This window comes from Aulostomus chinensis, chromosome 3 (genome assembly GCF_037954235.1).
Source record: "Aulostomus chinensis isolate RoL2024-O1b breed Wild chromosome 3, RoL_Achi_v1.0, whole genome shotgun sequence".
NCBI lineage: Eukaryota > Metazoa > Chordata > Actinopteri > Syngnathiformes > Aulostomidae > Aulostomus > Aulostomus chinensis.
Genome location: NC_141322.1, coordinates 7,678,787 through 7,703,648, shown reverse-complemented (window position 1 = coordinate 7,703,648; position 24,862 = coordinate 7,678,787). Strand labels below are relative to the sequence as shown.

General features: G+C 42.3%; 1 protein-coding gene and 1 long non-coding RNA gene across 6 annotated transcripts in view; one reads left to right on the top strand and one right to left on the bottom strand.

Moving 5' to 3' along the window:
* Positions 1-24,862, top strand: part of iqsec1b (IQ motif and Sec7 domain ArfGEF 1b) — a 196,428-nt gene that overhangs the window by 10,984 nt on the left and 160,582 nt on the right. The window lies entirely within an intron of this gene.
* Positions 618-14,751, bottom strand: LOC147267538 (uncharacterized). Of its 2 annotated transcripts, XR_015112040.1 has the most exons (6): positions 14,604-14,617; positions 13,857-13,943; positions 13,518-13,539; positions 5,200-5,350; positions 3,813-3,902; positions 618-1,218 (listed from the first exon to the last, which is right to left on the bottom strand). It is a non-coding gene; the product is annotated as an uncharacterized LOC147267538 (long non-coding RNA). The 2 variants fall into 2 exon arrangements; XR_015112039.1 differs by lacking the exon at positions 13,518-13,539 and having other exon boundaries at positions 14,604-14,751.

Genomic DNA, 24,862 nt, shown 5'->3' with positions numbered 1-24,862 from the left:
GCACAGTTGCGAAGAAGAAGCAGATGAAGATGCAGCAGAAGAAGAAGCAGCAGCAGAACCGTAGAAGACGGCACATGAAGAAGAGGGAGAACGAAAGAACAACACAACATGATGGAACAACCGAGAGGCGAAGAGGGCAGCAAGAGAACAGCAAGACTTAAGAGTTCTGTAGTGTGGGAATACTTGACTGAATATAAAGTAACAAAACACGTTAAATGCACACGCTGCTCCACTGAGCTGTCCTACCACGGGAGCACTACAGCAATGCACGAGCATTTAATACCCTTTTCACACTGAAAAACACGTGTCAACGCAGGTTTTTGGACCCATGTTTGCTCGGGATTAGGGCGCATTCAAGCTTCCAGAAGACCCGGGTCTGAACTCCCGCAGTGAGGGCTGCGTACCTGATTTTTTTCTCTCTCGTACGTCATTGCGCTGACAACATCATCATTTCACATAAACGTGTGCCGGAACACTGACAGGTGAACAAACTACAATATAGACGTTGCCGAGTCGAACGTTAGCTTTGTTGCTGCCTGCATTGCTATGTCTCTTTTTACTGTGAGGCAACAGTGCTAACCACTGGACCACCATGCTGCTCTCAGAAGACATAACAAAATGTAATGTTGATGTACTTTTTTTTTTTTTTAAATGGTGTGATAGATTTTCAGTTAAGAAAACAGATAATACAAATCTTTTTAGAACTTTATTTGTTTACTGAATCGACAAAACCTTTCTCTTTTGACAAAAGTCTGACAATATTGCAGAAAAGAGCTATAATGTACAAGTATAAACTAAAGCCATGTACTTATGGATAAAGAACTCAACAACATTGAATCGACAAAGAAAATGCATTTTCTTTTTAAAATTTCTATTGCAGTTCAGCATTTACCAAATGAACTGTACTTGTTTAAAGGTGTTTCATGACATGCTGCTCAAAACTTCCTGTTCCCCCTAAAGTTTGGGCAAGTGGTCTATAAATACAAGTCTGACATTTACTGTATTTTTGCTTCAGCCAGGGTTGACAAGTTACAGATACTGCCTAAATATCATTGGGAGCTAGTTTTACAATGACGGATAATAATGACCGACAGGAGCTTCCATTTGATGTCCCATGAACTCCACAGATTTCCTAATTCTCCACCTGATTTCTTTAATACTTCATCTCTTTTTATAGCCATTCTTCCACAGCCTTTCTGACCAGTAGCCTGCTGGAGCCTGGGTGGGAAAATGGAAAAAAGCATATTACATTATATATATATACATATATATATATATATCTCCCAATGTGATCAAGCAGATTTGTTGACATGGGCGTAGAAAGCAAACATGCTCCACGCAGCTGCTATTCGCGATGCCCGGTGTGTCCCTGGGGTCTTCCTTCCACTCAAATATCCCCCTTTTCAGGGCTTTAACATAGACACATCATCTAACTCACTGCTAGGATATGAAAAAAAATTTAATTATGAGATGAGAAATATGGAATGCATTATAACCTATTAATAAGTTATGGGAGCAGAAATTTGTCTTTGAGCCTCTGGTATCTTACCAATGTGTACATGCTACTGAAGCCCTTTCTGAAAGGACACAGAGATATGCAACCTCTCAATGTCAGAATGGATCATTTGAAAGTAAATGCCCCTACAGAATTAAGGTTTAGGTCTTGAAACTTTTCATCATTAAGATTTATTTGGAAGTGAGGCAGTCACAGCAAAGAGGAGATGAGTCACAGCAATCTGGCAGCAAGAAAAAGAACCAACAGGGTTCATCTGTCACAGAAAACTGTGAGAAGCTTGTCACAAATACATGCTACTCATTATGCCAAGAACACATTCCAAGACCTCTTCACTTACAAAGAAGTTTGGAAAGAAATCTGTGTTCCTGATATTCAGGGGAGTAAGGGTGCAGCTGGCAATGGCAGGACCCAGGATGCAAGCAAATAGTTGCAATTTTAGATACAAACTGTGTGCTAGAAAACAGATATTGTGACTAATTTAAAAGGTGCCAATTATAACTCTTTAGAGGACAAAAACATCCTCTTTAAGGATTGCTGCTATTCAGCTGAAGAATTTCTGGAAAACCAAACAGCCCCCACATGGGTTGATTGTTAAAAGAATAGATAATTTATTTTTTATAGATAATTCTGAGTCCTGAGTCTTTGTTCAGAGGCAATTTAGAGAGGTCGGGGAGAGAAAAAGTTAATCCAGCAAGTCCTTTAGCTTTGACCATTTGAAACATTCAACTAGCTGCTTTGACATTTTAGTGGTGTATACGATGATTTTCTTCATGCTAGGTATGAACAGATCAATTTTCTAACTTATGAGCTTCCAGAAGAGCTTTTTCTCTTAGCCCAACTACGACATACTGTATCACAAAATTGACTCATGACCACAAGGAAAATGGTGTATCCCTACCTGATATACATTTTAGGGTACAAGGTCATATACAGACATGTAAATGGGTTTAGGAGAGTCGAAGTGGTTGTTTTCCATGAGCTACAAGCGAATCTGTCAAGTTAGACAGGAAGTCATACACAGGAATGGCATACAGCATCCGCTCTATACTATAAAAATAAAGCAATTTTCAAAATAAAGCACCCTTATTGATAATGGCATTGGCTGTCCAACCTCTTTTTAAACAGTATTTTAATGGTAAGTGTTCTGTCCTGGCTGAAACCACAGACATTTTATTTGAATATTTAGCCACTAGAAGGCACTAGTTTTCTTTGTGAGCCTCACGGCTTGTTTTGAACACTGTAGGAGGCCATCTTGTCTTTTTTCTTTGTGCATTGTAAGCCATTGTAGAACCGAGCAGGCAGGGAATCACATTCATCGTTTCGGGGTATCAGTTCATGAAAGCATTGACTGTAAGTACAGATTTAAGATGCATATATTGCAATGATGTTATGTTTTGTATTGATGCGGGCTTGGTTTTTGTTTCATGCTCTCTTTGTCACTTGTAGCTGTCAGCTAATTAAGCTGGTTCAGAGCTCTCTGTCGGCTATATTGGCTATATTACAGCCTTTAGTTAGCTATAGTCGTAGCCTCAAATGCTATAGACTTTAAGAGTTACACTGAAATATGTTGTTTAATGGGGTTTATTACAACATCTGTTGATTTTATATTCTTGTTGGATTCCAGTTTTACCCGATATATACGCCGTAGACAATAAAATCATCATTATTGACTACAGTGTGTGGAAGGAGTCATCTGTCTGCCTAGTTGAGGAAGGGGACTCTTTTGACAAGGTCAGAACAGCAAAAAGACAATTCAACCATGGATTACATCTCAAACCTGCTCCAACTAAGATGTCAGCTGCAGAGGCAAAAGGTTATGAGACAAGATCAGAGTGCTCAGAATCATGAAAATCCTCGAAGACATCTAAACGCTCCAATAGATCTGCTGCTATCTTGGCTGCAATAGAGGCACGCTCCAGAGCTTAAGTGGCATATGCTAGAGCGTCCTACGTGCAAAAGGAAATCGAAGTGAAAGTGAAGATGGCTGAGTTGAAGGTAGAGGAGACTCGGCTTCATGCCACTCTAGAAGCCATCAAGCAGGAGAAGGAGGCTAAGGCCGCTTTGGCTGAAGCTACTGTCAAGGCTTAAATGTTTCCCCAGGATTTCTAATAGATACAACCAACAACTGCGAGAGTTAGGGGATCTCCTCCTTGAAGTGGAAGTGGCCCAGGAGGAGGGTTACATACCAGCTCTAGCCTACCAATTTACCCAATTTTGGAGAAACTGCCTAGTAGTCTTCAAGAGAAATGGATGGTGCATGGGACAAGATATAAACAATATCATTTCAGCTTCCCACCTTTTTCTGTCTTCTCCCACTTCTTTCGTGAAGAAGCTAGATTGAGAAATGACCCGAGCTTCATCGCTCCTACACTCAGCAGCTGGTCACCTAAGGGAGATAAATTCTCAATGATAATGTCAAGAACTCCTGTTCCGGTGTATAGAACAGAAGTGGACAAAATTCAATATGAACATGAGGTGAAAGGATTGGATAACACTAAGAACCAGTGCCCAGTACATTAAAAAAACGCACGCCCTACACAGGTGTAGGACTTTCAGAGAGAACCCTCTGGAGGAGTGCAAGACATTCCTGAAGGAAAATGTTATATGTTTTCGCTACTGTTCCTCAACCTTTCACCAAGCAAAGGACTGCAAGGCTATCATTGAGTGTTTGGAGTGCAACAGTGTTAAGCATATTGCAGCCCTTCATATCGGCCCGGCACCCTGGTATGTCTAATGAGTCTCCAGCCCCTCTGAACAGCATGGCAGGGAGGAGGAGTTTTCCTCTTCTTCAGTCACCACCTCAACTTGTACTGAGGTCTGTGGAGATGGCACTTCAGGGACTTGTGCCAAAATCTGTCTCGTCTATGTATATCCTGAAGGCCAGCTGGAGAAGAAGACGAGAGCATACGCTATTCTAGACAACCAGAGTAATCGGTCTTTGGCCAAGTCCACTTTCTTTGAGATGTTTGGCATAGATGCTGATGCCGCCCCTAACACTCTCAGGATGTATGCAGGAGTGTCAGCGATTGTAGGTCGAAGAGCAAAAGGTTTCACTGAGGAATCCGCCGATGAGAGGACCAGCCTAGTCCTCCCTACACTTATTGAGCATGACCAGCTACCTGATAATAGGGCGGAGATCCCCACCCCATCGGTCATGAAGTATTATCCACACATGAAAAGCCTAGCCACCAAAATACCATCCGTTGATCTGAAGACCATAATTATGCTCCTTTTAGGAAGGGACATCATTCAAGCACACAAGGTTCTGGAACAACGTAATGGTCTGGCTCGCACCCCCTTTGCACAACGATTGGCCCTTGGCTGGGTGATAATAGGAGATGTCTGCATAAATGGTGCACATCAACCTTCACCAGTGAACACATTCAGAACCTACATACTTGAGAATGGACGCTCAAGTTTAATGAGTCCTTGCCTTAACAAAATCAATGTCAAGGAGAACATCAGAACAATAAGTGTATTTAACTGAAGCTACAGATCTAACTACACAGTGCTGGTAACAAATACTCTTTACTGTGGCCATTCATTCGTCATTTACCCATTTAAAAACTCATCACTATGGCCGCCCAAAGACATGGATATACATGTACAGTTGTCATGAACATAGTTAGTTATATGTTATATATCGTTATATAAGTTATAATTTGATTAGGTTATAAACTTACCCATGATAAAAATCAGCTCTTTATTATAAAGGGGGAGAAGAGCAGAATCGCTTGTTGACCGGGGTGGAGAAATGCACTTCTGGTGTTAACAGCCAGGCTCCTGCTCACAAGGGAAATGACGCTCCGTGGTGCTTTCGCCTCCGGTGTGTCCCTGGGGTGACAGTTACAACTTTCCTCAGGTTGTATAAATACTGGACTGGAAATTGCAACATACATCTGTGATGAACTGGTGACCTGTACAGGGTATACCCCACTTCACACCCAATGTCAGCTGGGATAGACTCCAGCCCCCCCTTGTGACCCTCAATGGATAAGCAGCATAGAAAATGGATGGATGGATACAACATACAGACACAAAAAAAGCCATATGTACAATATCAATTTGTGTACAATGGTAATATTAGTATTATGACTGATTGTGGCCACTCATGGCTAGCTTTAACTCGCTGCTTGGCAATAATCTCGTATCATAACAGAACATAAACATACTGGAAAAGAAGCAGTCTCTAGAGTGCATATACATTGTCGTCTAAGACACAAGTCAGTCTTTTCACGTAGTATGAGGATTTATACCTGAAAAGGGGAATATCTGTGTGGAAGGATGACAGGTACAATATGCCTCAGATTGTCTATATGATGACTGGAAGGAGGAAGCGTGTTGTCCCTAAAGGCTGCTCAGGAACTGTATATTCTCCCTGCTAATGTCTTGTGGTTACTACAACTATATTTACTGCTAGTGATTTTGGACTGAGGGAAGCACAGTGGTGCAGTGGTTAGCACTGTCACCACACAGCAAGACGGTTCTGGGTTCAAGCCCTGGATCGATCCCTGGGTCGTTCTGTGTGGAGTTTGCGTGTTGTTCCTGTACCTGCGTGGGTTCTCTCTGGGTACTCCATCTTCCTCCCAAAGTCCAAAGACATGCAAGAGGGGACTAGGTTATTTGGATACACTAAATTGACAGTAAGTGTGGCTGTGAATGTGAATGGTTTTCTGTTTATATGTGTTGGCCCTGCTATGGACTGGCGATCCAGGGTGTACCCTGCCTCTCGCCCAAAGGCTGCTGGGATAGGGTCCAGCCATCCTGTGACCCTTAACAGGATAAGCGGTAGAAAATGGATGGATGGATGGATGGAAGGATTTTGAAGTGACTTTTGCATCTATCTATATATATATTAAAACATAAAAATACTGCACTATACTTTAAACTACCACTGTTAACAAATACAAAAATACAAAATACACATTATTCAATCTGTCACATCCAGAGCATCAATTTTCTGATTTCTCACAATAGTTGCTCACATTTGCAATCCAATTCTGTTTTTTAAATAATGTCAATTGAAAAATTTTGAAAAATTCAAGTTATTAGGCCCCATGCATTATCTGTTATTCTGCATTTTGGGGGAAAAATGTTTGTGCCTAAAGGTTAGAGAAGCAAGCTTGGGACCACAGGGTTGCTGGTTCCATCCCTGGACTGGCAGAATAGATTTTTCTAGTGACGAAGCAGTGCATGCCCCTCCCTCATCGCCACCATTGAAGTGTGCCTGAGCAAGACCCCTAAGTCTGACTGCTTTTAGGTGCGGATGTGTGATGCTTCACTCTCAGGCCCAATTAACACCTACAGGGCACCAGACTACTTTTTTTTTTTTTTTTTTTTTTTTACTTACTAGGAGTGCAGTTGTCTCTTAATGTCTTTATTCAGTTTCATTTGCTGACTGAATGGAAGTTTCCTGTCCACAAAATGCCACTGGAAGAGGTGATGAAATTTCATTAATTTTGTCTTTCTCTGCATATTTTGTGCTTCAAGCTGCTTTTGTTCTTCACAAGCAAGTCATGGTCCGGATTGTTCTGTGCCAACTCCATCAGCAAACTTGGTTTGTACAGTGTGTTGTGGATCATATATTTAAGCAGAAGCTACAACACTTTTTTTTTGCAGTACCCAATACATGTAAACTCCCAACAGCCATTTGTGTCAGAAAAAATAAAATATGTAAAATGAAATATTACATCCTCTGAAACTGATCTTTCAGACTATTCCTCCTTCAGCTCGCAATTTGTTGCTGTACAGTTGGGCTGGGCAATATGGTAAAAATACTAGATTGCATTTTTATTCAGGGGACTATCATGATCTTGATTTTATTACAATTCTTCAGCTTTCCATCCATGCATCCATCCATTTTCTATCGCTTATCCTGTTAAGGGTCATGGGGGGGGGGGGGGGGGGCTGGAGCCTATCCCAACTCCCTTCGGGTGAGAGGCAGGGTACACCTAGGTTGCCAGTCCATCACAGGGTCAACACATTTAGACAAACAACCACTCGCTCCCACAGCCACTCCAACTTGGAGTATTCAATTAACCTAGTCCCCTCTTGCATGTCTTTGGACTGTGGGAAGAAGCCGGAGTACCCAGAGAGAACCTACGCAGGCACAGGGAGAACAGAATCTAGAAGTTATGGCAATTTCAAGGCCCCAGTTTTGCTCAGAAACATATCAGGGGCTTGTATTTGTTTCCTTTTTTCTCAAAAAAAAAATCCCTTTTGATGTATGACCCATTAAATTTTAAGAATGTTCAGCAAAAGCAAACAAATTAAGATTAAATAAAAATTGAGCACTGAAGGTGAGTCAAAACAGTGCTGTGTGTAAATATTCTGAGCTCCAACAACATGATTTTATACACTATGGGATTTTGTTAAGAACACAGACACAGCGTCATCAGGTTTTATGTTTATTGGGCTTCCACAACAAGAGATTATAATTACAGAAGAAAAGCCCCCTCCTCTTGATGGAGACAAAACTAGCCAATGCTAATGTCTAAAATGAGGCTGTGTGTAACTTAACAGACCCGAAAATTATTTTATTAACCTGGAGTCATCATTGTTAAGGCTTCCAGTCTGCCCAAGACCACAGCTGATATCTTGCAGGACAATTGTTCATACTGACCTCAGTTAATGACAAAAAAATGTCAGGTCCCTCACTTGTGTGAATGAGCTAACATTAAGTTTACATAAGCACAAGCAATATTAGACTTGTCCATGATACTTCTGATTTGTTTTACAAAGCAATGTTGTGAAAGTGGAGGGATCAAAGCACCACGTTTGCTGTGTTTAGATTATGTGCATGTATTTTTGGTGGCATTGAATGGCAAGGCAAGGCAGTTTTATTTGTATTGCCCATTTTCACAAACAGTTTGTCTCAAAGGGCTTCACATGGCATCATAACATCCTCTGCCCTTCGACCCTCACATCGACTGAGGAAAAACTCCATAGAAAACCCTTTTAACAGGGAAAAATCTGAGAAACCTCAGGGTGAGCAACAGAGGAGGGATCCCTCACCCAGGACGGACAGACGTGCAGTAGATGTTGTTACAGAGAAGAAAACAGTTTACAATACAAAATGTGGAAAACATGGAAATGTTAATAACAGTTGAAGAAGGAAGCAATGGAATGCCAAAATGTGTGATTTGAGTGAGAGAAAAATACATTATCTGTCTAAGCCTACAAAGCCTACAGCGTAGTTGTATGCAGAATGCATCTGAATTTACATCTCACTTGATTTGGTCACATTGGGCGCCTTTCCACTGGCTCACTTCGGCTCGGGTCGGATGGAGTTGGGTTGGTACGGGTGCTTTCTATGGCATCAAATTTACGCCAAAAGTCCACCACAAGTGTGTATTACACTCCACATGCGCATCGAACCTTTCATTCGTGCACAATTCATTGACCATGAGCGCTACTCTTTCCTGCAGGCACAAAAGTCAACAAATACATGCATGAGTTGCAGGTGTCTGTGCTCCCTGTATCAATCTGCTGGGTTGTTGATCTATTCCTGTGCGCTCGTGTGAAACATTGGATAAAGCAAGTGTAGAAAAAAGCACAGAAACAATCATTTGTCTATGATTGTCCACTTCTCCACTATCCCTGCCCCATGACCGTTGTTGCTCTAACTAAAACATGGACATATCGAGCTAACGCAGCTGAGTCGAAGTTTGGTGAGGAAGAGTTTTATGATTTTTTCTTTGAAACATGCCTGGTTCAATACAGCCAATACAACTGGTACAACATCATGTTATTGTTGATTCTAGTGCAGCACATCCAATTTTTCCTGTGGAGAATTTTGGTAGAATAACATAAAAAAATTTGGCATCTGTCTTAGCTTCAACTTTAACTTCAAGAAGCCAAGCCATTGACCACCTTGCATATTCAACCATCAGAGCAAGCAACATGACCAAAGACAGTGTGAGTGTGCATGGTCTGTTCCATTAGTGGCAACTCAGAAATAAGGGCAAGTTAGCGGCATGAGTTGCCTACTTTTCCATTTTTTTGTGTAGCGGGAGGTCAACGTCTCGGCAGCAGCAAACAATGGAAGCGGCTGCCGAGACGTTGATCTCCCGCTCCAGGATGGAGAACAGAGGGGGCTGGTAGCCAAATGCCGCCTGGAAAGGTGTCATTGAGGCTTCCCATGGAAGCTGAAGGGAGCATGTTATGGGCATACTCTACCCAAGGAAGCATTTTGGACCACGCAGCCGCATTGTCCCCAGTGATGCATCGGAGACCCGTCTCTAGGTCTTGGTTTACCTTCTCCACCTGGCTGTTGGTCTGAGGATGGTACCATGATGACGAACTCACAGTGGCCCCCACCAGCTGGCAGAAAGACTCCCAGAACGGTGCCACGAACAGCGGCCCCCTGTCGTATAATTTTTCAACTTTCTGCGAAGATATGTGTGACTTTTTGCAGTGAAAATGCAGGCCTCACAATCATGCAAGCCCCGCATACTTCCCGCATTTTGCATGGAAATTGCAGATTTATGTGGCAAAAGTGTCTGTGAAAAAATGTGGCCCCTGCATAAATATGCAGACTTTGGTTGATTATACTTTGAATTATTATAAGGCGTTTTTCTGGAGGGACTGAAATAATTACATCTATTCTAAGAATTAGACCTCAGTTGCATAAAGTTCCAACGGTGACAGATAGCTGAACATGTGATCGTTTGAGGGTGTTGGTTATGCAAATTTGCTCAGCTCAGCAGCTTGTATTCATTTAGAACAGTGATGCACACATATAGGCAGCCCTTTTACCCCTAGAACTAAAATGACAATTTGTTAGTGTCCTGTTTTAAACAAGAGTTGTTTCCAATGTAGCCTATTGTTGATTTTATATGCTTGGTAATGGGATATGATCTTAGCATTTCTGTCAAGCAACATGACAGTTGTTCACAAGCTCTGATATGCTACCAAGGATGTTTAACATCTCTGCCGTTAAGGAAGGCTTCACCCCAGAGCTCCTCCAGCCATAGCCAGTGAAACTGCAGTATTAAGCCAGTGGCTGCCTATCACCTGCTATCCTGGGTGGCAGATTGCTAGACAGTTATGATCTGTATTTAAATGAAGTAAGTCAGTGAATCACATTGTATTGTCAAGTGTAATATGCAGACATCCAATTATGACAAAAAGTTTAGCTGTTATAAAGTTTCATAATGGAATTATAACAAATAAACAAATAAAATTATGATTATATGCCTTGATTAAATAAACTGCTAAAAAAAGGGTAAACATGATCATCATAGTATATCTCCAAGTCAATGACACTTCCAGGATAGCAAATGATTATGGATCAGTTTAACCTGCTGTTATGCAAATGGTACAGACAACAGGTGGAAAGGAGAGGTAATTGGCATGACAACCCATTTTAAGGACTTGTTGTTAAGCACAACATGTAAACACTAAACTGGCAGGTGGTGGCCACAGACCGTTTCCCTCTCCTCATCCTGTCTGGCTGACTCTTTGCTAGTTTTGCATTTTTTCCAGTGCCCTCACTGCTAGTGATGGCATGAGCTGCTATCTGTAGCCTACAGAAGTTGCTGCTCAGGTAGTGCAGCTCCCCCAGTATAGCACATCCCAATGATCTGTGGCCAGGTGTCTACCAGCATAATGTCAAGAGTGTGGATGAGATACCAGAAGACAGACAAGTACACTGGGAGAGGGGGAGGGGGCTGTAGGAGGGCAACAACCCAGCAGGACTGCATTCAGAGGAGCGCTGCCAGAGCCCTACACAATCTCAGAAACCGATCAATGACAATCTCACAAGGGCTTGATGTCCACAAGTAAGGCCAGTGCTCACAGCTGCAGTGTATTTAAGCAGTGAATTTTATGAACCTCTCCACCCACTCTGCAGATTTCATTTACTAGAGCTGTTTGCATACAACCACAATCCTCACATCACTAATGTCATGAAGTCACATTTTGAATTTTTTTTGTCATCATAAATGCAGTAATTTCCAAAAGCAACAAAAGATTTCAATTCAGTGAAACATTATTTCAGTTGTTTCAGTTCACTTGTGATTAGCCTTTGAAATTACATTTTTACTATGTAAAAAAAAAGAATCCTGTCAACTCTCCACAAATGCAAATGGGGAAGCCTACCTCGCAGGGGGTAAAACAGAAATCTAGCAGCAACATAAATCATAAAACCATAAAAACAACACCAAATTATTTCAGTTCTTACAGTGTGTACTCCACTACCATAGAAAATCTCAGCCACTCACATCAAATTGGCTCACATTATGTACAGCTGAATTCAAACATATTAACCCATTTCAGTTTCTATTGACTATAAAGTACTGGAAGGGCATATGGTAAAGAGAAGCATCACACAACACCGATGCACAGTGGCTAGTGTACCTGAGAAGTGACCACAGAAACCTCCCAGTACAAGAACCAGTAACCATCTCAATGGAAGACATCCAAGACAGAGTGTCAAAAGATAAAGAGCTGGACAGCATCGGGCCCTGATATGATCCACACATAATGGCTGTAAAGCTAATTGCACTCCATGAACACCTTGCAGTAAAGATGAACCAGCTTTTAAGGGATGGCATGCACCCAGAGTGGCTAACCCAGGGACCAGGACCATCCTGATCATGAAGGACCCCCAGAAGAGCTCCATCCCATCCAACTACTAACCAATAACCTGCCTCACCACAACACAGAAGCTCCAGTCAGGTATCATAGCGGCTAAAATAAGTAAGCATGTGGGTAAATACATGAACGGGGTTGAGCCCCCTCAGTCATGTCATCAGAAAGAATGGTTACAGATACTGATTCTGAAGCAGGGCAACAATCAGCCACCTGTTCTGCATGGATGACATCAAGCTGGATGACAGGAATGTGCGTGAAATTTACTCACTGATCCACACAACCAAGATATACAGCAACAACATGGAGATGTCATTCGGAGTGGACAAATGTGGTCGGATGGTATCAAGGATAGACAAAATGAGCAGAATTGAAGCAGTTGATCTAAGAGATCAGCTGAACAGTAAGACCAAGGTCGGAGCCATCAACACCTATGCTTTGCTGGTCATCAGATACCCTGCTCATAAGGTAACCCTAACCCAAAGGAGGAGAAAGAAGCCACAGATGCCACAACCAAAAAGCTCCTCATCATCCACGGAGGGTTTCACCCTAAGCCTAGTATACCGAAGCTGTACAAAGTATTTCCCACAGCATTTTGGGAGAGTATGGTGGGTGAACCTTGGACCTCCTAGGGGTGTCTGGGGGCATGGTCCCCCATAAGAAAAGTTTGTACATTTTAAAGGTAAATGCATCAATCTGGTGCACTTTGAGAGCAAAACAGTCTTTATCTATGATGCTTTGTTCTCACAACTCAAAATTGACTAGAGTGTACATTTGGGCCATCAACAAAAAAAAAATGAAGCAAAAGTGGTTGCCTGTGTTGAACTGGTTTATTTTTTAGGAAATAAAAATATATACTGGATGAGCATAGATTAGGGCTGAACATCCATTTTCTTCCTCTTATCCTGTTAAGGGTCGCAAAGGGGCTGGAGCCTATCCCAGTGGCTTTCGGGCGAGAGGCGGGGCACCCCCTGGACAGGTCGCCAGTCCATTGCAGGGCCAACATATATAGACAGACAACCACTCACACTCACAGTCATACCTACAGTCAATTTAGAGTATCCAATCATGGGGCTGAACATATAATCAAAATTTAATCGAAATTGCAATATACTCTAGTGCAATATCAAAATCAATATCAAAATAACAATCCATCCCAGTGCAATATCAAAATCACAATCTAACCCAGTTCAAAATCACAATATAAACCAGTGCAATATCAAAATCACAATCTAACCCGGTTCAAAATCACAATCTAACCACTGCAATATTAAAATCACAATAAAACCCAGTGCAATATCAAAATCACAGTATTACCCAGTGGAATACCAAAATCACGGTATTACGCAGTGCAATATCAAAATCACAGTGTAACCCAGTGCAATATCAAAATCACAAGATAGTCTACCTGCAAGCATGACAAAAGATCCCTAAAAAGAAGAATCACAAATCATGAGGTTTGCTAACCACTGGAATAATTGTATTCACAATGGGGCATTCTTTGTAAATTTGGACCCTTTTTCTGACTTGACCTAATTGATCTTTCACAGTTTTTTTTACATCCATAATATACCCTACATTATTAATTAATAATCTCAACTGCTTTTTAAACATTTTTGCTTAATTTTTCCATATTGTTCTATACAGTTTGATGTACACGTTTGAAAGATCAAAGAGGTCAAGTTGGAAACAGGGCCCCAAATTCACATGGAATGCCCGTATTACCAAATGCAAATATTAAACTTACCATGTGGAGTAATATAAAGCCAGTGTTTAAACTGCGTGAATTGCAGCCATTTAGGATTCCATCCTGATTTACAGTGTTTGCCTGCACCTAGATGGCATTAAGAAAATAAATTTCACACACACACACACACACACACACACCAACAACTACTCTGGCCAACTGCCCCTTTCTCTGCTGTCAAACTCACCTGCTGTCCCTGGCTTGATATTTAACTATCCTGCTCGAGCTAGCTACCTTTGTAGCTGTTTCTTTTTCATCTGGTGGTGAACTTCTCTCTCTCTCTCTTCTTGAAATACTTTAATAATACTCATGATCTGGAAATTAGGGGTATAAACTAAGCTAAAAACAGTAGCATCACTTCAACCAGATGAACATTACAAATAGCCTAATATTCCACGATGAGACAATTTTCTCCTCAGATTATGAATTTAACATTAGCATATCGCACGCCAACATTGTTGGACAAGCTATGCTAGCTCTCATGACATTTGTTTGAGGAACATTGTTTTGCCACCTTAGGTTTTTATTGTTGCAGTTTCTAACTATCATATAAGGAACTGTGTTCACGAGAGCTAGCCTGATATGAGGAGACTAACAGCTAACATCTAACTTAGCTAACGACAACTATCCATGATAATTTCTGCAGTAAAGTTATCCGTTTGCTGTCATACATAGATAATGATAAAATTGCGTTTGGACTAGTTGATAACTGCAGTGGCTACTGGAACGTTAGCTAATGTTACTTACCTCAAACAATGCTGTGTCCTCAAAACGCCTTGGTGTCTCATATGCAGGAAGGAATGGTCCAGTCAGTGCATGTGTGAGTGCGCATGTACAGCAGAGGGGGGAGGGGCTGACTGGGAGTGAGAAATGCTTTGCTGAAGCAATGTTGGAAAATAACAGTGTCAAATTATTTTCGGTTCATTATGAAACTGTAGTGGGACAAATTAGACTGTTGCAGGCTGCCACAGTCTAGGTAATTACTGGGAAACACTGCTGTACACTAAGTGGAAAGAAGGAGGATGAAGAGTAGTGAGCATCTGGGGCCTCATGTATCAATACTTGCATGGATCTCATACTGAAAAACTGCGGTCGTACGCACAAAAAAATCCGGATGTATCAATCTGTGTGAGCGCCGGAATTCACACGTTTCCTTGATACATCCCAATCAGTGTGGAATTGAGTGCAGATGTCAGAGCAACTGGACCCTCCCTCGTTACGCCCACCTATAAATATGCAAATTAATTTAAAATGGGGTCTCCGCTGTCCGCACTCCCAAAACAATGTCAAAGAAAAAGAGGTTCACGGCGTGCGAGCTGGAGGTGCTGGTCGGAGAGGTGGAGGAGAGACAGCAGATTCTGTTTGTTAGCCTGTCCAGTGGTGTCAGTATAAACAATAAACGTTGTGAGTGGGATAAGAAGTGCGAGAGGGTGAATGCAGTGGGTTTGGAGTAACGCACCCCCGGGGAGATGAAAAAAATGGTCAGACCTGTTATGGGCTAAAGTTCCCTTCTAATCACCAGTGTTGTTTACCATCATGTTCATACACATTAACCACTTCTAATGATGGAAACAACGAGTTGCTACGCGTGTTTGAAGTTTTATGACGACGGTAGAAAAGTGTTGGCTCCATCCTTTACTGAACGATCAAAGTGATACAAAGCACAGTTTTCCTCACTAAACCTGCGCAAGCATAACTACATCATAAGCTTGCAGCACTGCTAGTGCTGTGAGAGATTTCCTCTCTATTTCTAATGCATGTCTGCAATTCTAACTTCCTAAACAATGCAAGCTAAACGTATGACTAAACTCAACACTGCACAATCACTAAATGCAATAACTACAATAATCAATTGGCTTAAATCTAAATTTAAATAACAATATGGAAAATGGCACAAACAGGACGTCAAGGGGGAGGTCAAGCGACGTACAGCTGCCCTCCGGAGGAGTGCCAGCCAGACAGGTGAGGGTCAGGGAGAGGGGCACCTGACGGAATTTGAGCAGAGGGTGGCTGTACTCACGGGCAGCACCTCTGTGGGGGGGGGGGGTTATTGCCACCATCCAAGCTGACTCCGAGAGCCTCGAGGGTAAGTGGCAACTTCATTTCTTACGCAACATTTCCACATGCTTTGCCACAGATGTAAAGGCAACAAATACACAGAATCAGCCATTTAAATAAACCAATATGTTTAATAGAAATTGATCCGTCTGCCATGCCGCCGACGTGCAGCACCCCCGCCGGCTCTTGCGCCAGCCTGTCCGCCGGCTCAGATTCATACATCAGGACCAGCAGCATTCGGGCCGGCCCGTCCCCCAGGCCCAGCACAAGCGGTGGACGGTCCTCCAGCCCACCTGGACCCAGCAGCGCATCCTCTGGCCCACACGGATCCAGTGGGAGGGTCCTCACACAGGCGGTCCTGCAGTCGCAGGAGGACATAACGGGGCTCAATGAGCGGCTCGACCGCCTGATAAATGTTCTGGAACGTTTCGTGGACAAAATAAATTAATCTGGCGTCATGAATTGTGTAATCACTTCTTACCCATTTACACTGTGGAAATGAAATTCATGCGTGTGAGGACGGCTGCCTGGCCGGGATCGGCGTCCATCCCTTCAGCCTCGGCGCATCGATGATCTGCACATTGATGGAGTGGAAACCCTTAAAACGTACGTCAGCGTATTTCTCATGGGACGGCACTTTAATGGCAACATGAGTGCAGTCATTAGAGAATTAGGCATAAGAGAATCCGGCTATTGCTGCAAATTGTGCTTTAATATTGACCTGTTCAACCGCACCAAAAGGGAAGTTAATGCACCTGCGGCAGAGGCGGATGATCAGGTCCTCCACCCAGGGCATGACCCGGCTGAGGGTCGACTGACTCACCCCGGAACGGTCCGCCATCTCTCGCTGGAAGGCTTTTTTGTGCCCGATGTACAGTATGTGTGGTTATCAAATAATGTCAGTTACCATACACCGCCACAGGGTGTCGCCAACGGACCAAAGTGCAGTTAATGCAAGAATCGGCTTTCCGCCAACTTCTATGGCACCTCCAGAGTTGGCGTGAAACAGCGCAAGAATCAACGAACTTTTCGCGAGGATACATCTGAACATGAGCGTCCATCCTGCCATACGCAAATTTTTCTTGCGTAAACCGCGTTGATACATAGGGCCCCAGAGCCACTCTCTAGGATTAAACATTGACAATCCAAGAGTACATCAAGAAGATGGCCTCTCAGCATGAGCTGCTCAGTGAATGCCTCAGACAGCTGAAACCCGATGAGTGAGGAGGGAGAGGAACAGATGTGGATGGACAAGACCCTACATGGCAGGTACAACTGCCGGATTGAGGAAGTGGCAGATATCAAGAAGACCTAATAATGGCTGGAACATGCTGGAGTAAAAAAACGGCACAGAGGCACTCATTATGGCAGCACAAGAGCAGGCCCTAAACACAAAACCATAGAGGCCTACCACACCAGATCAGACCCAAGGTGCAGGCTGTGTAAGGATGCTCCTGAGACAGTCCAACACATAGTTGTGGGGTGTAAGACGCTAGCAGCAAAAGCGCACATGGAGAGGCACAAATATGTTGCAGGGATATTGTACAGAAATATCTGTACCCAGTATGGACTACAAAAGGGATTCAATAAGGGGTGTGCATGCTGCCACAAGGGGGTGCTCGAGATAAAAAATGTGATGGTGGTTTGGAGTGTTTTTTTAGGTGGGATTTTCCCACACAATAAAGATGTGTAAATAAACATTTTCTTCGTAAAATCTTACATCAAAAGCTGATATATTATTTAATAAATGAATCCAGGCTATTCAAAATGCACTTCATCTTAAATGAAGTGTAGAAGTTATCTTCTACGCAATGTATGTGGCATTCTGGCGTTTTTTTCCCAGAGGTGTGGGGAATTGGGGATACATCAACCCGGTTTGGATATAGAAGGGGGTATACGGTCTAAAAAAGTCTGGAACCACTGGACTGGAATTACCCGAATCCCAGTGGGACATACCACCAAAAGTGGTTGAGAACAACATGACTTAGGTGCTGTTCAGCTTCCAGACTGACAAACAGCTACTGACAATTCAACCTGACATAGTTGTGATGGAAAAACAGCAGACAAAGTTCAGCCAATAGACAAACCAGTGCAGTCTTGTCCTCTTATACCTGCCCCCATCATCTTCAGGATGGGTTAGTTAAAATACAGGGCAGCATCTTTTAGCTCCAGTGCATTGCTCTCTCTTTATGATCATCCATAAAACAAATTCGTTTGGAGGCACAAATTTTTCAATACCGAGGTGTGGATGTAATGTACTTTTAAACTGATATAAGGCTCACAGGTTCCGCTGGACCTTTGATCTGTGGTTGTTAGCATTTGTATTACATTTTACAGTCACATTGTTTGCTGTGGGACACCATTCTTACTGAAATTTACAAGTCCTGCAGCGCTTTCTCAGAAAAAAAATTATGACGAGACAATTGATATCTTAGATCAAATGTCTGCGATTTTTTTTTTAATTTGGCTTTTCCACTCAACTAACGAGGGGTAGGTCTTCGGCAATATATTCTGTCAACTCATCCGTTGTCTCTCTCCAGTTTGGACTTCTTTGTTGTCTGTGCTTGATTTGGCAAATGAAAAAGCTACAATCATTTGCTTCTGAGCTAGTTCCTTTAGTGTTTTGTCATGAGTAAGTGGAGATGTGAATAAGTGGAGATCGAAGCATTCATTTTGGAATGAACAGCATTTCAGGGTATGAAACAAATTTGTGGTGCCGCTTCCTTTTGTGGCAACAGGTTTGCGATATACATTGGTGATAACCGTATTTTGCTAAATGTCTTCCTCACAGTATCAAAGCCCCTGACAAATGATAGATTCAGAGCTTTTTTTATTTGGAATCCAAGTTGTCTACCTTCATCTCCAATTCACAGTCTTTTAGCACATTTGGCCTTTCACTTTCTCACTGCACTCTGCATGTTCCCTTCTCTCTGCTTCTGATATGATAAAACACACGTGCACTGCACATAGTAGTTTTTTTCTGGACGGGCAGGGGGAGTGAGCTCTCTGCTGTGAGAGGGCATTAGGAGAGAAGCAAATCTCCCAAGTGAATTTTGTGCTGACAGTCTAACACTGAAGCACTCATAATGCCATAAAGCCATTTGTCACATCTCAAGTGCAACAAGCCGAAATAGAGTATTAATGATATCGCCCTGCCCTATGTCGAGAATACTTGTTGGCGAGTTAGTGTTGTTAACCTTGATAATCAGTAGTGAACATGTTTATAATTGACAACATATGACTCCAATCCTGTCAATCCCAAAATGTTTTTCTGGCTGTTGCTCATTGGAGGAATACGATGTGGGTATGCCATGGAAATTTAAAAGATAAGGAGCAATGTAAATTATTTTAACATGTTCCAATGTTATTGGTGACATTCATAACTTTTTTTTTTACAATGCTGTTCAATGTCTTCACAATGTCATAACTAAATACCTGAACATGTATGGGGGCCTGCTCAAATTGAAAATTTATCAGGAAGGGATTTTTTTTTTTTTGCTGATCAGCAGAATCGACAATGACATCAATGTCAATAAATCTTATCATTCCCATCACAGTTGGAAGTATATGTGTTTGTTGTTTAATGGCAAATGTGTGCCAATATAAGCGGCACGGTGGTGCAGTGGTTCGCGCTGTCGCCTCACAGCAAGAGGGTTCTGGGTTTGAGTCCCGGCTCGGGCACGGGATCTTTCTGTGTGGAGTTTGTGGGTACTTCTTCCCACCATCCAAAGACGTTCAATTGGGGACTAGGTTGATTGGATACTCTAAATGATTATTAGTAAGTGTAAATGTGAGTTTGAATGGTTGTTTGTCTATATGTGTTGGCCCTGCAATGGACTGGCAACCTGTCAAGAGTGTACCCCGCCTCCTGCCCGTAGCTGCTGGGATAGGCTCCAGCCCCCCCCCCCCCCCGCAACCCTTAATAGGAACAAGCGGAAAAAAATGGATGGATGGATGAATGTGAGTGTGAATGGTTGGTTTGTCTATATGTGTTGGCCCTGCGATGGACTGGTGACCTGTCCAGGGTGTGCTCCGCCTCTCTCCTGTAGCCCCAGGGAGAGGCTCCAGCCCCCCCGTGACCCTTAACAGGAATAACCGGAAGACAATGGGTGGATGGATGGATGGATGGGTGTGCCAATATGAAAACTTTCTTTATAACCTTTTGGTTTGAATCATACTCTGCAACTAAGCCAAAGATAACTAAGCAGCCTGACAATCTGCTTCATGTTTGCAATGGCAAGTACCTGATTAGTGTGTGCTTATGGTCTTGTGATTTATGCAAAAAAATTGATTGGGAAATTGACAGGCGGATTGGGGCGGCATCCGCAGTCTTGCAGGTACTAAACCAGTCTGTTGTGGTGAAGAGGGAGCTTAGCCAAAAGGCGAGGCTCTTGATTTACCGGTCAATCTACGTTCCAACCCTATGGTCATGAGCTTTGGGGTAATGACCGAAAGAACAAGATCGCGAATACAAGCGGCCGAAATGAGTTTCCTCCGCAGGGTGGCTGGGCTCTCCCTTAGAGATAGGATGAGAAGCTCAGTCATTCGGGAGGTACTCAGAGTACAGCCGCTGCTCCTCCATGTCGAGAGGAGCCAGTTGAGGTGGTTCGGGCATCTGGTGAGGATGCCTCCTGGACGCCTCCCTCTGGAGGTTTTCCAGGCATGTCCAACCGGGAGGAGGCCTCGAGGCCGACCCAAGACACGGTGGAGGGATGATATCTCTCGGCTGGCCTGGGAACGCCTCGGGATCCTCCCGGAAGAGCCTGTTGAAGTGGCTGGGGAAAGGGCAGTCTGGGCTTCCTTGCTGAGACTGCTGCCCCCGTGACCCGGACCCACCGGATGAAGCGGAGGACGACGAAGACGAAGACACTCAGACAATTAATCATCCAAGTAGTACATAATATGTGCACTCCTCTGATCATATTCTAATTTTAACCCTCCTGTTGCCCTGGGTTGAGTCCAAGCAGACTGGCTGGGCAGGCCCCTGTCTACTCTTGTCTTCTCCTCTCCTCCTTTCCTCATCCTCCTCCTCCATGGTACCCCCCTCCTCTTCCTCTCCCCCTCCTCAGGGTCCCTGGTAACCCCCCCCCCCCGTCCTCCTCCTCCTCTCTTCTAATACACATGCATTTCATACATGATCCAAAGGTTGAAGGGCATCCCTGATTTTCTCACTGATATCTCCACCTTTTTTCCTTATGACCTGAAGCTGACTGCTCTGCTTATCTAAACCAGCCAAGAATCAGGGTTGTAGCGGTACCGTTGTAATACTTAGGAATTCAGCATTTATCTGAAATATACAAATTAGACATTTCATGTTCAGGCATATGATTGGCAACGTTCAAAAAAGATCAGGAAAATATAGTGTTTACCTGAATGGACTCTGGAATAGAGTTTTAACAAATTATGACAGTGATTCTACTCATACCTCCTCTTCTTGAAACATTGCTGGCCATCGCTCCTGGAGTTCTTTCACCCTGGGCTGTTTTTCCACGATTTCTCGTCTATGGAAGGCAAATGTCTTGGTCATTTTTTCTGGGATGATCCTCCCATTGTTCCGTTTCTTCACCTCTTCAAGAGTACCTGCCGCTCCATCTCATAATAGTCTAATGTCTCGCCAGCTGGACAAGATGGCACATGGTTGGCCTCACCAAGTTTAAGTTGCTTGACATTTTTTGCTGGATGGGCGTCATCTGTTGCTTTGGTCTTTAGAGAATTGACAGAAAGCTTAGGGCATCCAAGTCCCTTCAGTCAATCATCAGCATTACTGTCTTCAGAGGAATGGTGTATTAGCTGTACCCTCACAGCAATTTCAGGTTTTAAATCACTTACAGAGGATAACCTGTGATTTCTGTACCTATGAGTCCTGAATGAACCATAAACATTGTTTTGTACGAGCAACTTTGAAAAATAAAATTTAAATTAAAAATTTAATAACATTTTTCAGATGCTGCCCTAAGTGCTGCAAATAGTCTTTAAGAGTTGAATTTTTCTTGTATTCACACAAAAGGCAGAAGATGTCTGCTGGTCTATTTGTGGGTTCAGTCTAGGGTGGCTTCTTGACAAATGGCTCTTAAGGGCATTCCAGGTAGTAAAGGAACAAGTACAGGTTGAATATGTGCAAGGGTAACCATGGTGGCGCCCAAAATAGCTATGCTGGAGTTTGTAATGCTTCAGAAGTTCCAATCGTTGTGATTTGGTGACACCACAGTCTTTACAATTCCACATTCAGCAGATGACTGAAAAGGGGAGGATGGGGGTGGTTGGAGCATAAGAAAGACCCAAATTACATTGGCATTGTTCGTAGAAGTGGAAGTGATACTGAAAACTCAATTTATAAATATATTATAAAATAGATTATAATAAAATGTAAAAATATTATGAACTTTAATCATCTTTCTGTAAGTCCTTCTGAGTCCTCAAGATTATACAGTAATATAGGGATACGGTTCTGTCTTATATGGTAGGCAAATCCTCACGATTACCACTTGAACTGACAAAATGAAGCATGAAACATAAGGACTACTTGAAATTTTGATTTTTCTTTTACATCACACAGGATATTACCATGTGGTATGATTTTTACATGTGACTTGAACATATGGAATGATATACAAAAAAGTCCTTTTGATTTTATTCTATTGCTTTTGATCATATCACCCTGCTCATTATTTCCACTACCACACAAATTTGCTTTGACAGTTCAAATTACACTTTGGAGTCAGTCACACAAATAAAAAAATCCCCATCACAGGTGATGAATAAGAATAATACTTATCCTATAATAATCATGTCCATAACCTTACACCTGATACTCAGCTGCATAATTCAAATGGCATTCAAATGTGACCACTTACCCATTAAACGTTACTGCTTTTAGCTGCAGGCCTAGAAGAAAGGAGACATTTGTTAATGAGAGCAAGCAAGTGTTTTCCATTGGAACACATACAAACACAAACACTGTCTTTCCCCTTTTGTTCACACAGAAAATAAGCTTCAAGTCACTGAAAACTATAATTTCTGAAAACTTCAGCCCATGTGTAAATTTTGAAAAACTCTGTTCTCCGATTAACCTAGTCCCCTCTCACATGTACTTGGACTGTGGGAGGAAGCCAGAGTATCTGGAGAGAACCCATGCAGGCACAGGGAGAACATGCAAACTCCACACAATAAGACCCTGTGCTTGATCTGGGGCTCAAACCCGGAACCTTCTCGCTGTGAGGTGACAGTGCTATCCACTGCACAATTGTGCCATCTAAAAATGAATTCATTGTAGTATTTTTATAGAGTTGTCTTAGGCATTTGATACTGTTGATCATTCTATTTTATTTGACAAAATATATACATATGGCTTTCATGATCTTACATGTAAGTGGTTGAGTAACTATTTATCTGATGGAAAGCAGTTTGTTTGTGTCAAGGGTTGCAATTCTAACTTGGCATTACTACTCTGTGGGTTACCATGGGGTTCTATTCTTGGACCTTTTTTATTTCTAATCTATATTAATGACTTGGCAAATGTTTCAAATTTTCTTTCTCCAAGTATGTTTGCAGATGACACTACCTTGATTCTTCTTCATTCCAATTTAAATATTCTGATGAAGGAGGCAAATGTTGGCTTAGCTCCATATGCCACTTGGTTTAAATTAAACAAATTGTCATGAAATGTTAAAAAAATCTAATTTTATTTTTTTTTTAAGGTGAATGATTATACCCTAAGAAATTATGTAAAATTATAATTAAGTCTGCAGAGATGCCTAGAATTACTTTAACTAAATTCTTGGGAATTCTTGTTCATGAAAATCTTAAATCGAAAGATGAAGCAGACTGGGTTAGAGAAAAAATGAGTAAATCAATTGGGATAATAAGGAGGAATAGTCATCTTGTCTCCAGAGATTGCCTCCTCACGATTATAAAGAGTGAGGAGGCAATCTCTGGAGATCTCTCTTACTGTAATATACTCTCTTACTGTATACTGTACTATTGTTACTGCAATATAGTTTGAGCAAGTACATTTCCTACAACCCTTCACAAAATTCTGGTCCTTCAGAAATGGTTTGTTTGAATTGCAACGCGTTCTGAATCACATGCTGCATCAAATCCTTTGTTGACAGAGCTTGAAATCCTTACTATTTAACATATATATGTATACATATATGTATATATATATATATATATATATATATATATATATATATATTTTTTTTTTTTTTTTTTTCATCTCAGCTTTTGGTGGGCCTGGTTAGTTGTTATTCCTCTGCCACTGACCACTGAGAGTACACTTTGGCTGGGTCGTTGGAGAACATCTTGTTTATTCTCCAAACCTCTACCTCTTCCTTGCTGCAGTTCTGCTAGCTGGCTAATTTCACTCCTTGTTGCCTTTATTTTGGCCTCTAGCTCTCTCTTCCATGGAGGGTATTGTTTCTTATGCTCCATATCCATGTTTAGCTTGTTCCGGAGCATCTCCAGTATTACTGTTGCCATGCTGTGCATCAGCTTGTTGGTCTATGTGATGGTTGCTGTGGGTATTGTATTCAGTGCAGCATTCACATCCACTAGTAGATCTTCTGAGAGTCCTTTACAACTCATCTTAAGTATTTGTCTGAGGTTCCAGGATTCTACAATTCTACAATTTCATTTAGCAGACGCTTTTGTCCAAAGCGACGTACAACACAAGCAAGGTCACAGGTATTGCCATCTAGTGGCAGAAGAAGTGTCGCCCCCCCCCCCTCCTTTTTTTTTTTTGGACAAACATATAACATCACACAACACAGTTAGTGCTACATAATCACTAAGTGCTGGGTCTTGGACCCTCTGACTTATTCCACCCCACAGGACAAAGAGGGGAAGAGTCAGGTTAAGTGCCTAGGTGCTCTCTGAACAATTGAGTCTTCGATTGTCTCTTAAAAGTAGAGAGGGACTCAGCAGAACGCACAGAGTTCGGTAGTTCG